The 13,764-nt window shown below is 39.3% G+C and overlaps 1 long non-coding RNA gene across 1 annotated transcript in view; it reads left to right on the top strand.

Moving 5' to 3' along the window:
* LOC147370854 (uncharacterized) overlaps positions 1 to 13,764 on the top strand; it is a 48,748-nt gene that overhangs the window by 14,143 nt on the left and 20,841 nt on the right. The window lies entirely within an intron of this gene.

Here is a 13,764-nt window from a genome sequence, read left to right as displayed (position 1 = left end):
TTAGAGTTAGGCCTTGAGTGAAAAGGGTCATTAGACAAATTATCAATTTGGAATATGTCAATTCAGTTCAGTTCAGTTCAGTCACTCAGTCGTGTCTGACTCTTTGTGACTCCATGAACCGCAGCACACCAGGCCTCCCTGTCCATCACCAACTCCCAGAGTCCACCCAAACCCATGTCCATCAAGTCAGTGATGTCGTCTAACCATCTCATCCTCTGTCATCCCCTTCTCCTCCTGCCTTCAATCTTTCCCAGCATCAGGGTCTTTTCAAATGAGTCAGCTCTTGGCATCAGGTGGCCAAAGTATTGGAGTTTCAGCTTCAACATCAGTCCTTCCAATGAACACCCAGGACTGACTGCCAATCTGGAGGGATCTTTATTTATGCCATTTATTAAACTAAAAAGTTAGCAACTAGACCTATTATGATTAGTTTGCAATATATAAAAATATCAAATCATAATGTTAGGCACTTGAAACTAATATAAATTATACCTTTATATTTTAATATAAAAATATTAAAACAGCTCTAGAAAAGTACTGTTTTAATTTTTTTCCCACCAAAGGCAAAATATTTTGGACCAAATCAAGAATGCTATGAAAGGCTTTATTATGTGAGAATCTCAACTTGCATTGGGCTGGCCCCTCTTGATTCCATTGCTCCTCCTTCTATTCCATGTTGGTGGTGGTGGTAGTGGTTTAGTTGCTAAGTCGTGTCCAACTCTTGTGACCCCATGGACTGTAGCCCACCAGGTTCCTCTGTCCATGAGATTTTTCCAGGCAAAAGTACTGGAATGGATTGCCATTTCCTTCTCCAGGGGATCTTCTATTCCATGTTACTATTTCTTAAATCTACTTGCTTTACTCTTGTCTTTCTTCTTGAATGTACCCCTTTGTTCTTGCTAGATCTCTTAAGTTGTGTCTGACTGTGTCTGACTGCAACTCCCGTGGACTGCAGCACACCAGGCTCCTAGGTCCTCCATTATCTCCTGGAGTTTGCTCAAATTCATGTCCGCTGAGTTGGTGATGCTATCAAACCATCTCATCCTGTATTCCACTGTAATTTTTTTATCCATCATAACCTCATAGCTTCTGAGATAGGCTCCTATTTGAACTAATCCTCTCCTTTCACTGTCCTTAAACAATGCTGTTAGGACCATATTCCCGGATATTCCATAGGGTGAATTAGTGTAAGTTAAAAACAAACAAAAACATATCATAGATGCCCCCTAAGCCCTAAAAGTTCACAAGCAGATTCATATGAATGTTCACTATGTCAAACTGCCTTTAGTGTTTATACATATTTTACTTCATATAATTTCCTATTTTATGCTTCATTCTTGGATTCAATGCTGGTGTTTAATATCTTATAGATTAATTAAAAGGAAGACTTCTAGAGTTAAACAACAACAACAAAATACCTCTGTTTCTGAATCATATCCTCACATAGGTGCAAAGACATATCTCATCCAATCTATTCTCTCTACAAAGCAGGAATCCTTAATTACCTCCTGAAGCATCAGCAGTCTTTTTTTGAAGGGTAAAAATTATGGAGTTTAGTACTTTTCAAGACAACCCATTCTGTTTTTGGCTCAACATCCTTGTTAGGGCATTCTTCCTTTTATTGGCTTACTTCTAGAATTTCCATTTATAGTATGATTCTATCAAATATAACAAGATGCAACTGGAACATTTTTACATTGATTATAGTTAGAATTTCTCTATTTACTTCTTGAATTTTCCCCTAAATTAACATTACCTAATGCCTTTATTGTTTTTGGTATAATGATGCAGTGACAGTTTTATTATTTTATAATTATTTTAACAACTTCCTCTCAATTAGGGAACTTTATTTGAAAAAAAGTGCTTTGATACTCATTATTATAATGTAGCAGCTAGGAAGGACCTCAAAGACTGTGTTGACTGGGGCCAGTTGCAAAAGAGACATGTTTGTGTCTGCTTTGGACACAAGAGATAAAGTGTTTTATCCCAAGAATGAAATTTTTGTTGGGTGGAAAAGGGAGCAAGACTGAGGGAAGCTGAAAATCTTTGCTCTCCTTTGCACTCAATGCACTGAATGAAAAACTCAAGAGACAACTTAAGAATCATGACTTTGTTACTAGAGAGTGGTTGGTTCTCGGCTCATTGCAGGAAGATTTCAGAGACTGGATATAGAAAACAAGAAAGCAAAGTGAGGATTTATTAGGTAATAGCACACTCTCAGGGGGAGAGGAGTAGGCTCAGATGAATGGCTGCCCTGAGTTTCTTTGGCAAGCTGGTTATATGGGGTGTATAGGTAGAAATGAGTAGGTGGAATATTCATTGAGAAGGGAGGGATTTGGAGTGTATTCCCTGACTTTCCTCCCAGCTCCACTTTACCAAGGCCAAAAGGGACTTTGTGTTTATTTAGCCTTGATGGAAAGTGTCATGGCATCAGTGCATGATAGGAACTTCTTTTCTGCAAGACTAAGTGTATTGTAATGAGGGCATAATGAGCAAAAGGTTACACTCAGCATCTGGAGAGTCCTGCCTTTCCCTCCTCTCTTTGTCTGCCTCCAGGACCCCCGTCACCCCCAAATGTGTGGTTTCCGGTAAGTCTGACGGTTCCTGCTTTTCTTTGTCTGCCAATAGGTCCCTGTTATTCACAAGATGTATGGTCTCCTGCCATTTGGCTCATTGTCCTCTTTCTCTGGATTTTCTTGGTGGCTCAGATAGTAAAGAATCTTCCTTCAGTGCAGGAGACAGGGGTACGATCCCTGGGTCAAGAAGACCTCCTGGAGAAGGAAATGGCAGTCCATTCCAGTATTCTTGCCTGGAGAACTCAATGGACAGAGGAGCCTGGTGGGCTACAGTCCATGTGGTCACAAGGCCTGGACATAACTTAATGACTAACACCCCTTTCTCTCCTCATAGCTAGCTAGTTTTCTGTTCTGATAACTTCAGTTCACACTTCAGGATATTTGTGGATACCAAGTTAAATCTGCCTTTCTTTGCTACTTGATATCTTCTTTAATTTCTGGCATTTGTTCCTATGTAGCATAGGCATTGTTTTGTGGAGTATGAAGTAGGTGTTGAATTTCACATCTGGGTATATTCTGTGCAATGGGCAGAACGCTCATATCAAGAAGTTTGAGAAAACTATATGAATATATGTATAACCGGGAAATTGAGGAAATGTTATAAGAATGCTAAATTTTCACATTCCATGGAATTCCACTTAGATTTAATGTGAAGATTATACCTAAATACTATTTTAAAAATCCCTATGTTCCTTCTCTGCATGAAGTGTAAAGTGTAGTCCCCAGATAATAATGCAAAAGTGAAAAAAAAAAAAAAACAAGCAAAATGCTTCAGAGTTCTCATTTGCTTGGTGGCTACTTTATCTCATTTATGTTTCCAGATATTTAACTCTAAAAATTGAAATATACCAAACACAAAAACAACCTTAACTTTTGAAAAGTTCTAATTTACAGTTTTCCGCTTCAAAATAATTTAGCATCTCTCATGACATTATTTAAATGATCAGTGAGTTATACTTTGAGAAAATTATATTGCCCATTTACTCATTTAACAAATATTTACTGATTGCCTACTACACTGTTGTAAGAGTTAAGTTTACAAAAATGAAGAAAACATATTCTTCATCCCGCATACACTCAACAACTAGGGGAATGACAAACAAATTTACCTTTTATTTTAAGCAAATTAAAGCAAGTTTCAAAACAATATGTATTGTACAATTTGATTAAAAATTTAAAAGATGTGTATATAAATTCTTGTATAAAAATGCTGAAGAGATATACAAAACACAAAATAGTGAGAACAGGGGCGGGGCAAGAGGGGATGAAAGCTATTCCTTTTCTGTTTATACACTTTATATCTTTTGGTACTTCTTGGATTTATTCTATTTATTTATTCTTTCAGTAATTTCATAATTTTTATGCATTATCTGCAGTAACATTGTGACAGCTCCATACAGTGATCTGACACACAATACTTAAATTTACCATATCTGGTCTTTAAGTAAATAATAAATGTTTTAAATTTGCCTAAATATACCATCCTGAATCATTTCAATCCACTGGAAAAAATAAAGACTTTTTTTCCTATGTTAAAAAAATATTAAACACCAATTAGCAACCTTTAATATCATTCAATACCAATTCAATATCACACTAATTGATACAATATTGATTAAATATCAACATTGATACAAATATTGTAATTTGTACAGATATCATAGTAGTTGAAACATCAATTCAATATCACAGTAATGAATGGTAATAACCATTCAATATCACAGTAATCCAAGTCTATGCCCCAACCAGTAATGCTGAAGAAGCTGAAGTTGAACGGTTCCATGAAGACCTACAAGACATTCTAGAACTAACACCCCAAAAAGATGTCTTTTCATCATAGAGGACTGGAATGCAAAAGTAGGAAGTCAAGAGATACCTGGAGTAACAGGCAAATTTGGATTTGGAGTACAAAAAGAAGCAGGACAAAGGCTAACAGACTTTTGCCAAGAGAACGCACTAGTCATAGCAACACCCTCTTTCAACAACACAAGAGAAGACTCTACACATGGACATCACCAGATGGTCAGTACCAAAATTTGATTGATTGTATTCTTTGCAGCCAAATATGGAGAAGCTCTATACAGTCAGCAAAAACAAGACCGGGAGCTGACTGTGGCTCAGATCATGAGCACCTTATCACCAAATTCAGACTTAAATTGAAGAAAGTAGGGAAAACCACTAGACCATTCAGGTATGAACTAAATCAAATCCCTTACGATTATACAGTTGAAGTGACAAATAGATTCAAGGGATTAGATCTGATAGACCGAGTCCCTGAAGAACTATGAAAAGATGTTCATGACATTGTACAGGAGGCAGTACAAGGATCAAGACCATCCCCAAGAAAAAGAAATGCAAAAAGGCAAAATGGTTGTCTGAGGAGGCCTTACAAATAGCTATGAAAAGAAGAGAAGCTAAAGGCAAAGGAGAAAAGGAAAGATATACCCATTTGAATGCATAGCTTCAAAGAATAGCAAGAAGAAATAAAAAAGACTTCCTCAGTGATCAATGTAAAGAAATAGAGGAAAACAATAGAATGGGAAAGACTAGAGATCTCTTCAAGATTATTAGAGATACCAAGGGAACATTTCACGCAAAGATGGGCACAATAAAGGACAGAAACAGTATGGACTGAACAGAAGCAAAAGATATTAAGAAGAGGTGGCAAGAATACACAGAGCTATACAAAAAAATCTTCATGACCCAGATAATCATGATGGTGTGATCACTCATTTAGAGCCAGACATCCTGGAATGCAAAGCCAAGTGAGCCTTAGGAAACATCACTATAAACAAAGCTAGTGGAGGTGATGGAATTCCAGTTGAGATATTTCAAATCCTTAAAGATGATGCTGTGAAAGTGCTGCACTCAATATGCCAGCAAATTTGGAAAACTCAGCAGTGGCCATAGGACTGGAAAAGGTCAGTTTTCATTCCAATCCCAAAGAAAGGCAATACCAAAGAATGCTCAAACTACCGCACAATTGCACTCATCTCACATGCTAGTAAAGTAATGCTCAAAATTCTCCACGCCAGGCTTCACAGTACGTGAACTGTGAACTTCCTGATGTTCAAGTTGGATTTAGAAAAGTCAGAGGAGGCAGAGATCAAATTGCTAACATCCATTGTGTCATTGAAAAAGTAAGGGAGTTCCAGAAAAAACATCTACTTCTGTTTTATTGACTATGCCAAAGCCTTTGACTGTGTGGATCACAGTACATTGTGGAACATTCTTAAAGAGATGGGAATACCAAACCAACTGAACTACCTCCTGAGAAATCTATGTGCAGGTCAGGAAGCAACAGTTAGAACTGGGCATGGAACAACAGACTGGTTCCAAATCGGGAAAGGAGTACGTCAAGGCTGTATATTATCACCCTGCTTATTTAACTTATATTTAGAGTACATCATGCAAAATGCCAGGCTGGATGAAGCACAAGCTGGAATCAAGGTTTCCAGGAGAAATATCAATAACCTCAGATATACAGATGACACCACCCTTATGGCAGAAGGTGAAGAAGAACTAAAAGGCCTCTTGATGAAAGTGAAGGAGAAGAGTGGAAAAGTTGGCTTAAAACTCAACCTTCAGAAAACTAAAATCATGGCATCCAGTCCCATCACTTCATGGCAAATAGATGGGGAAACAGTGGAAACAGTGAGAGACTTTATTTTTTGTTGCTCCAAAATCACTGCAGATGGTGACTGCAGCCATGAAATTAAAAGACACTTGCTCCTTGGAAGAAAAGCTATGACCATCTTAGAGAGCATATTAAAAGCAGAGACATTACTTTGCCAACAAAGATGTGTCTAGCCAAACTGTAGTTTTTCCAGTAGTCATGTATGGGTGTGAGAGTTGGACTATAAAGAAAGCTGAGCACCAAAGAATTGATCCTTTTGAACTATGGTGGAGAACTCTGGAGAGTCCCTTGGACAGCCTGGAGACCGAACCAGTCCATCCTAAAGGAAATCAGTCCTTCATATTCATTGGAAGGACTGATGCTGAAGCTGAAACTCCAATACTTTGGTCACCTGATGTAAAGAACTGACTTGTTGGGAAAGACCATAATGCTGGGAATGATTGAAGGCAGGAGGAGAAGGGGAAGACAGAGGGTGAGATGGTTGGATGGTATCATGAGCTTGATGGACATGAATTTGAGCAAATTCTGTTTGTTGGTGACGAACAGGGAAGCCTGACATGCTACAGTCATGAAAGAGCCACACATGACTGAGGGTCAGAACAAGTCAGTACATGACTGAGTGACTAAAATTAACTGATCTGAACCACATTTAAATAAATAATATTATGATAATGACATTTAGAAATTCACAGTAAGGCCAAAGCTCTCTATCTATTGGCATGGCTGCTTAGCCGTGATCCCTGTAACACTCTGGAAAGGTGAGTGGTTTTCTTCTGAAGGAGCATGAGCTGAGGCCAGGAAGACCTCCTACTTCTCCATCTCTCACCTTTGCTTCTTTTTCCTTTTTTGTTATTTGTAGAAGAGACTTCAGACTTAGTGCTGGATTCAGTTCTGAAAGGGTAAGCAGAATTTCCTACTGAAGATCATGAAATGACCCAGGTGTTTCCAGTGTTCTCGAGAGAAAGGTGCTTGCTTCCAAGATTCTTGTAGTAACAGGTAGCTTCTGCTTCTCACAGCAGCTGCTCTTGCTGCAAGTGGGGCAAATCGCAGCATTCTCACACAGCATCATCCTGCAGCCAGCTGATCAGAGGATGCCTAGTGCTGGTGACGCTGGCACCTTAAATAGCGAATGTGCCATGGAGAAATCAGTGACATTGGTTTGATAAGGGTGTGCGATGAAAGATTGACCCTTCCTCCCCCCACCCCCAAAGGAAGTAGTAATAGTGCTGTCCTTTTAAATATACACAATACATAGAAGACTTGTTTTACTTGGAGTGGAAAATTATTTGAGGGACAAGGTCAACACCAAGAAACAAACAGCAAAAGAAGCAAGAAAGAGAAATAGGTACATGCAGCTGCATGGGCCAGTAGTTCTTTTCATCAGCATCCCTTTGGTGTCCGTCTGACTGTCCCACACCCGGAAGTAGAGGTGGGTTAAATTCATCAGGCAGCTGCTCTAACAGGAAAATTTGCATATATCACCATGTGGCTCCATCTGACTTCATCTGGACAGACAGAAGTCAATCATTCCTCAGGATGAAAACAAACAACCTTCTTGCTTTTCCCTAACTGAATCCACACAAAAGGTCCTGTATGATTCCAAAATTCCCACTGTAGAAATGGAGTGACCTGAAATGTTTAAGATCCCATTATTTTGTGAAGAAAGCACACCTCAAGTATTCTAATTTCACATAGGAGCCACAATGTATGGTCTGGTCCCCAGCTCTGGGCAGCGTGTGGGCCCCTGCCCAGGCCCGGCATGTCTGCGGGCACCAGGCGTGTCCTCCCCTACTGGGAAGGACCAGGAGATTTCACTCGGCGCTAACTTGAGCGCAGGTGGGGCCTGAGCCTGGCTTTGTCTTGCGGTTTTGCTCAAGTATGACTTCTGTCTAAATTAAGGAGTTTTAAGGCCACCTGGGTTTTGAGTTTTCTGTGCTGAGGAGTGAAATGCAACCCTAGGGCCCTCTACGCACGAAGAGGATGCTCTCCAAGCATCTCAAGAGGCAATGTATCCTGTGCTCACCGTGCAGTGGACACTCCCAGTAGGAAGAGGGCTCTGGCCGCTGGTCTGGACACCCTCCACCCACGGCTGCCCACCTGTGCCCACACTCAGCGCGATGACCGCGCTGTCGCTGCCTGCTTTTTTGACCTGCTTCAGCTCCTAGAGCTGCTCCCACGGGTCATGGTTCAGTGCTTGGCTGGCAGGGAGACCATCCTGAGGCTTGTGTCGCCAGCATCTCAGAGGACTCGCTGCTGCAATGCTCACCCGGAGGGGACTGGTGCCACGTAAGTTCGGCTTTGCCATGCAGTTTTTATTGGAGATTGGTGCTGACCTAGAGGTGCCTGTTGCACTGTGGTGATGATGGTCATGGCAGAAATAGGTTATTCTTTAATTCTTCTGTGCCTCTGTGGTTGCCATTCTCTGGCGGCTGGCTCTACCTTAGGAGAGCCAACACAGCATCCTGAATGACCACAGCCTGCCTGGTGAAGTTGTTTGGATTTATTTTTGATGTGTGTATGTCTGTAGGTGAACAGTCTAGGTATTCATTGCCTCTAGTATAAGTTATATAGTGGTGTTTGCTTAGTTACTAAGTCATGTCTGACTGTTTTGTGATCTCCCATGACAATAGCCTGCCAGGCTCCTCTGTCCATGGGTTTTCCCAGGCAAGAATACTGGAGTTGCCATTTCTTTCTCCAGGGGATCTTCCTCATCCAGGGATGGAATGTGTGTCTCCTGCTTTGGCAGGTGGATTCTTTACCACTGAACCACCAGGGAAGCCCATAAGATATATATGTATATATACATATACATGTATGTACATATATGATATATCAATATTAACATGATATTTAAATATACAATCCTGAGCAAGTATCAAGCAAATGGCTTTTAAAAATGAATTAAAGTCCATATTTTACTCTCATTTTCTTAATTTTTCTCCAATATTATCTTTCTATTCCTGAATATCATTCAGGATATAAAATTGCATTTAGTAACTGTGTCTTCTTAGGCTCCTCTTGGCTATGATATTTTCTCAGGATTTATTCTGTCTTCAGTGATTTTGACAGTTTTGAGGATTACTGCTCAGAAATCCTTCCCCCCCACCCCCCATAATTAGACTCAGGCTAATTTTTGGGAGAAAGCCACACAGGTAAAGTTCCATTCTCACCACCACATGTCAAAAGTATATACCATAACAAGGCATCACTGTTGATGTTATCTCACTGAGACAGTTTTGTCAAGTTTCTTTACTGTAAAGTGACTCCTTTTTGTCCCTTTCCACAGTAGACTCTGGAAGTAAGCCAGTATGCACAGCCTGCTCTTGAAAACCTGGACAGTTTATGTCTGTAAAGCCCAATAAAGTGTGTATTTGGGAGCTAAGTGTGTGTGTATGTGTGTGTGTATGGTGTGGCAAGAGAGCTAAGACTATGGCTCCCAAGAGTTTCTCATTGTCATCATAGGTCACATTAAGCCTCAAGCAATTTGGCAAAATTGCTGTTTCAGTATTTCAAATAGTCTAAGGCTCTAACAGCTTCTGCTCTGTGTAAGCAGATATCAGCTCTGACTCTGGAGTCCTCTAACTTTCTAGATTTCAGGTTGCAGTTTTCCCTACAATCTCACTTTTTTGATAGGTCTGAGAAACTTCATTGAGTTTCAGTTTGTCCAGCTTTCTCTCTGTAAGGGTGGTGTATGGATTTGCTAGAGCAGCCACGACAAAACATCACAGACTTTGTGCCTTAAACAAGCCAAATTTATTTTCTCCCAGTTCTGGAGTCTAGAAGTCAAGGTATCAGCTGGGTGGATTTCTTCCGAGGCCTTCCTCCTCAGATTATAGATGACCATCTCTGTCTTCTCCCTGTGTTTTCACATGGTCTCCCCTTGGTGTTTATCTGTAATTTCCTCTTCTTATAAGGACACCAGCTGGTCACACTGGATTAGGTCCTGGTGATCTTATTTTATCCTAGTTACCATGTCTCCAACTACAGTTGCATTTTGAGGTACCGAGAGTTAGAATTTCGACATATGAATCTTGAATGTATGCAATTTGGCTCATAACAGAAGGCAATAAACATTTTCAGCTCTTTATATATCAGAGTTGAAACAGGGAACTACCAGTCAGCAAAATTTTAATGTCAATGTTCAATATGCAGTGCTTTGGTGTACTAAATATTATTAATGAAAGGCTGATGGTGAATTATCACTAAAGGGTCTGTATTAGTCAGGGTTTTCCAGAGAAATAGAACCAATAGGAGATCTCTAGCTCTGTCTATCACATATCTATCTGAAAAGATTTATTATGAGGTACTGGCTCACTTGACTGTGGAAGCTGAAAAGCCCCACCATCTGCCCACTGCTAATAGATTAAGAAAAAGCCTATGATGTAATTTGAAGGCTCGAGAGCTAGAGACCCAATAGTGCCGATTCCAATCAGAATTTGAAGGGCCAAGAACTGGTACCCAGGCCAGGAGAAAATTGGTGTCCTAGAATTAGAGACAGATAATTAGTACTTATTACGAACAAAACCAAAGAGGATGATCTCTTAAAAAGAGAATATGACTGTATACTGTCAGGAGCTCAGGTGATCAGAGAGAGAACTGAGCTTCCAGGTGTCAAGAGTCGCCAATTAAAACCGCAAGCCATGAATGAAAGGATTCAGTCATTCATTACTTACTACGGCGGTATAAGCCAGAGTTATCAATATAAAGAACTGGAAGAAACGCCGATTTCATTGTCCCCTATTGAATGGCACACCCATCAAGGGTCAGGTAGATTAGCACAGATGTGGTGGGTCATCTTATTTTGAGGAAGCCCTGAACAAAAGACTCCAGCAGTTCTGTGGGCTATATAGCATGTTGGCAGGGGAAGAGGTAGGAATGGAAAAGTATTGGATGCTGAGTTAGGGTCGGGGAAAGTTTAAGGTTTCTGCATCCTTCCCAGTAATGAGGCCTCAGGAGCTGCCAGGAAGATGTTTGCCTATTGCTTCAGATATATAGACCTGGGAATGAAGGCGCCTCAGCTAGACATGGAAATACGTGAAGGAGTGAAGGCTAGGGGGACTGTTTGCTTGACTGCAACTCCCTTTAGAGACTGCTATGCATCAAACCTGGTGTAGGGAGGGCAACTTTCCCCCAAGTGGCCTGACAGATAATTATTGCTTATGATTAGGCCTGAAAAAAAATTATATAGATTAAAAATAGTTTTTTAGCCAGGGTTCAGATTTCTCATATACTGAATTGTTGCTAAAGAAATTGTAACTTCAGAATACAAGCAATTATAATCTTCAATATTATGATAGTTAAAAATAAGAAAACACAGATTTTAAAATAGTTTATACATTGTTTGAAAATCTTGCTTATATTGCATAGGATGCCCTAATCAATGGGATGCAGAATGCATTCAATTTTGTCAGATTTACTAAGAATTTCAGAATAGTTATCTTTAAATCAATGAAATACAAGCTGATTTTCATTCAAAATTATGAAAGGAAATTTGGGATAATTGTAGAATCATTGAGGAATAAGTGAGCTCAAACAGGGATCTTTTTATTGCAGTACAATGAGTAAACAAGTAAATGATTTATGTTTCAAAAGGCAGTATTTCTTAAACTTTACCTACAAAAAACTTACAAACATGCTTATATGGTAACAGTTTCAGACTTTCTGATTCAGTACGTTATACGTAAAGCTAAGACACGGTTTTAAACAACTGGTTGAGGCCTTGAGATTAGACTTTGAGAGACATTTCTATATGATTAATTTGAAAGGAAAATTTTTATTGTGAAATGGGGTGTAGTTTGACATGGTAAAAAAAAGGGAGTTTTTAGCAGTGTTTGATCCAAGGTCTGCCAATGAATCTTGCTAAAAATTATCTAGGTAGTCTTCCTATCTCTTAGTTTCCTCATTGTAAGAATATATGCATTTAATTTCACAGCTTCAATGTATCAGTATAAATCAAGCTGCAGAATTCCAAGGATAACTAAATTATATGTTATAGAAAAATTCTTTTTCAACTTTGGAATCATACAACCTCTCACAAATATGTGAATTCCTTTGAATATTGAATTTAAACTATGTGTTTGTTGTTGTTTTTTCTGATTTGAGGAATATTCACAACCTTATGTGTACAAGGAGTGCATTTCAAGAAACGGAAGTGCTCACCACTCTGTCGAGTCCCTCTGTTTATGTCAGGGTGGACTTTGTGCTTCATTTTTGTAGCTAAAAATGACAGATTTTCCATGTAAGAGCTTGACAGTGAGTGATTTATTAATTGATTGTAACATTTGGATTGAGGATGATCTTAGGTTTCAATTTTATTTTTGGTTCTTACTAACAAGCAAATTATAACCAGTTGTGAACTGGTTAAAATTCACATGTAGTGAATTTTATGTGAGTGTAACTCACATGTAGTGAATCTGGAATTCCCATAAGAAAAAAATATGAACATCTTTTACAGTAACATTTTATTTTTGATTTTTGTCCAAGTGGCTCTCTTCCTTTTAGAAACATCATAGAGATATAGTTAGGTGTAAAGGGTTCAGTTGTTACAGTGCCCTTTGAAGGTCCCAATCTTGATGGCTATAGATGAAATTGTATCATTTTCAACAAGACTAAAGCACTGAAAGAGACCTGACAGCTTTATAAGAAATTGACCATGGTACACTAAGGATCAGGTTAATTTCTCAAGGTTCATTATTCTGCTTGTTGAAAACCCTGCCTCAGAGAGCTCAGTTATCCCCTACAATTTTCTTCATGCACAGAGACCACACTGTAATAACAAGTGTACATGTAACAAAACTGTGCTTATTATAGTACACCACTGTAACTCAGTGTCTCCCAGAATCTCAATAAACAAAAGAAATGTTTGCCAGTTCAAATTTCTGCACAAGTAACCTGTGGTTCCCAATAATGCCTTTCCTAATCCCCGAGACTGTGAATGTGATGACTCCTTTGTGATTATGTCACTTTAAATGGCAAAAGGGATTTTGCACATATAATTAAGGTAATTAGTCAGTTGACTGTGAGTTGAATCAAAAGGGAGAGTAGCAGGTACAGGTAATCATGTGGGCCCTTCAGAAGAGTTTTCTTTGACCGATAGCCAAAGGGAGATTGAGGGAGATTTAAAGTAGAAGGACCTGAAGTAGCATTGCTGACTTGAAGGTGACAGTCATATGTGCAAGAATGTCATCTAGAAGCTGAAAATGGCTCCCAGCTGACAACTTCCAAGGGAAGGAGATATTTAACCTACATCTTTAAGCACTAGATTTTGATAACACCTGAGATGAGCTTGGAAAAAGATTCTTCCCAAGACGCTTCAGATAAGAACCCCGCCCAGCAGATACCTTGATTTGGCCTTGTGAGACCCGCAAGCAAAGAATCCCATTGGGCCTGTAGGACCTCTGACCTATAGATCTGTAAACTAATGTCTGAGTGTGTTTCAACCTCCTAATGTGTAGCAGTTTGTTACTCAGCAATAGAAAACCAATACATACACGCAGAGCAGTAGTGGGCTTTCTTCTTCATTTCTTCTAAATAAAGTTTGTTAGCTTATAC

The sequence above is a fragment of the Bos grunniens genome, chromosome 6, assembly GCF_055505025.1.
Source record: "Bos grunniens cultivar Pamir isolate PY7600 chromosome 6, Bosgru_T2T1.0, whole genome shotgun sequence".
Classification (NCBI taxonomy): Eukaryota; Metazoa; Chordata; class Mammalia; order Artiodactyla; family Bovidae; genus Bos; species Bos grunniens.
Note: the sequence above shows the minus strand (reverse complement) of the source record. Positions and strands in the feature narration are given on the sequence as shown.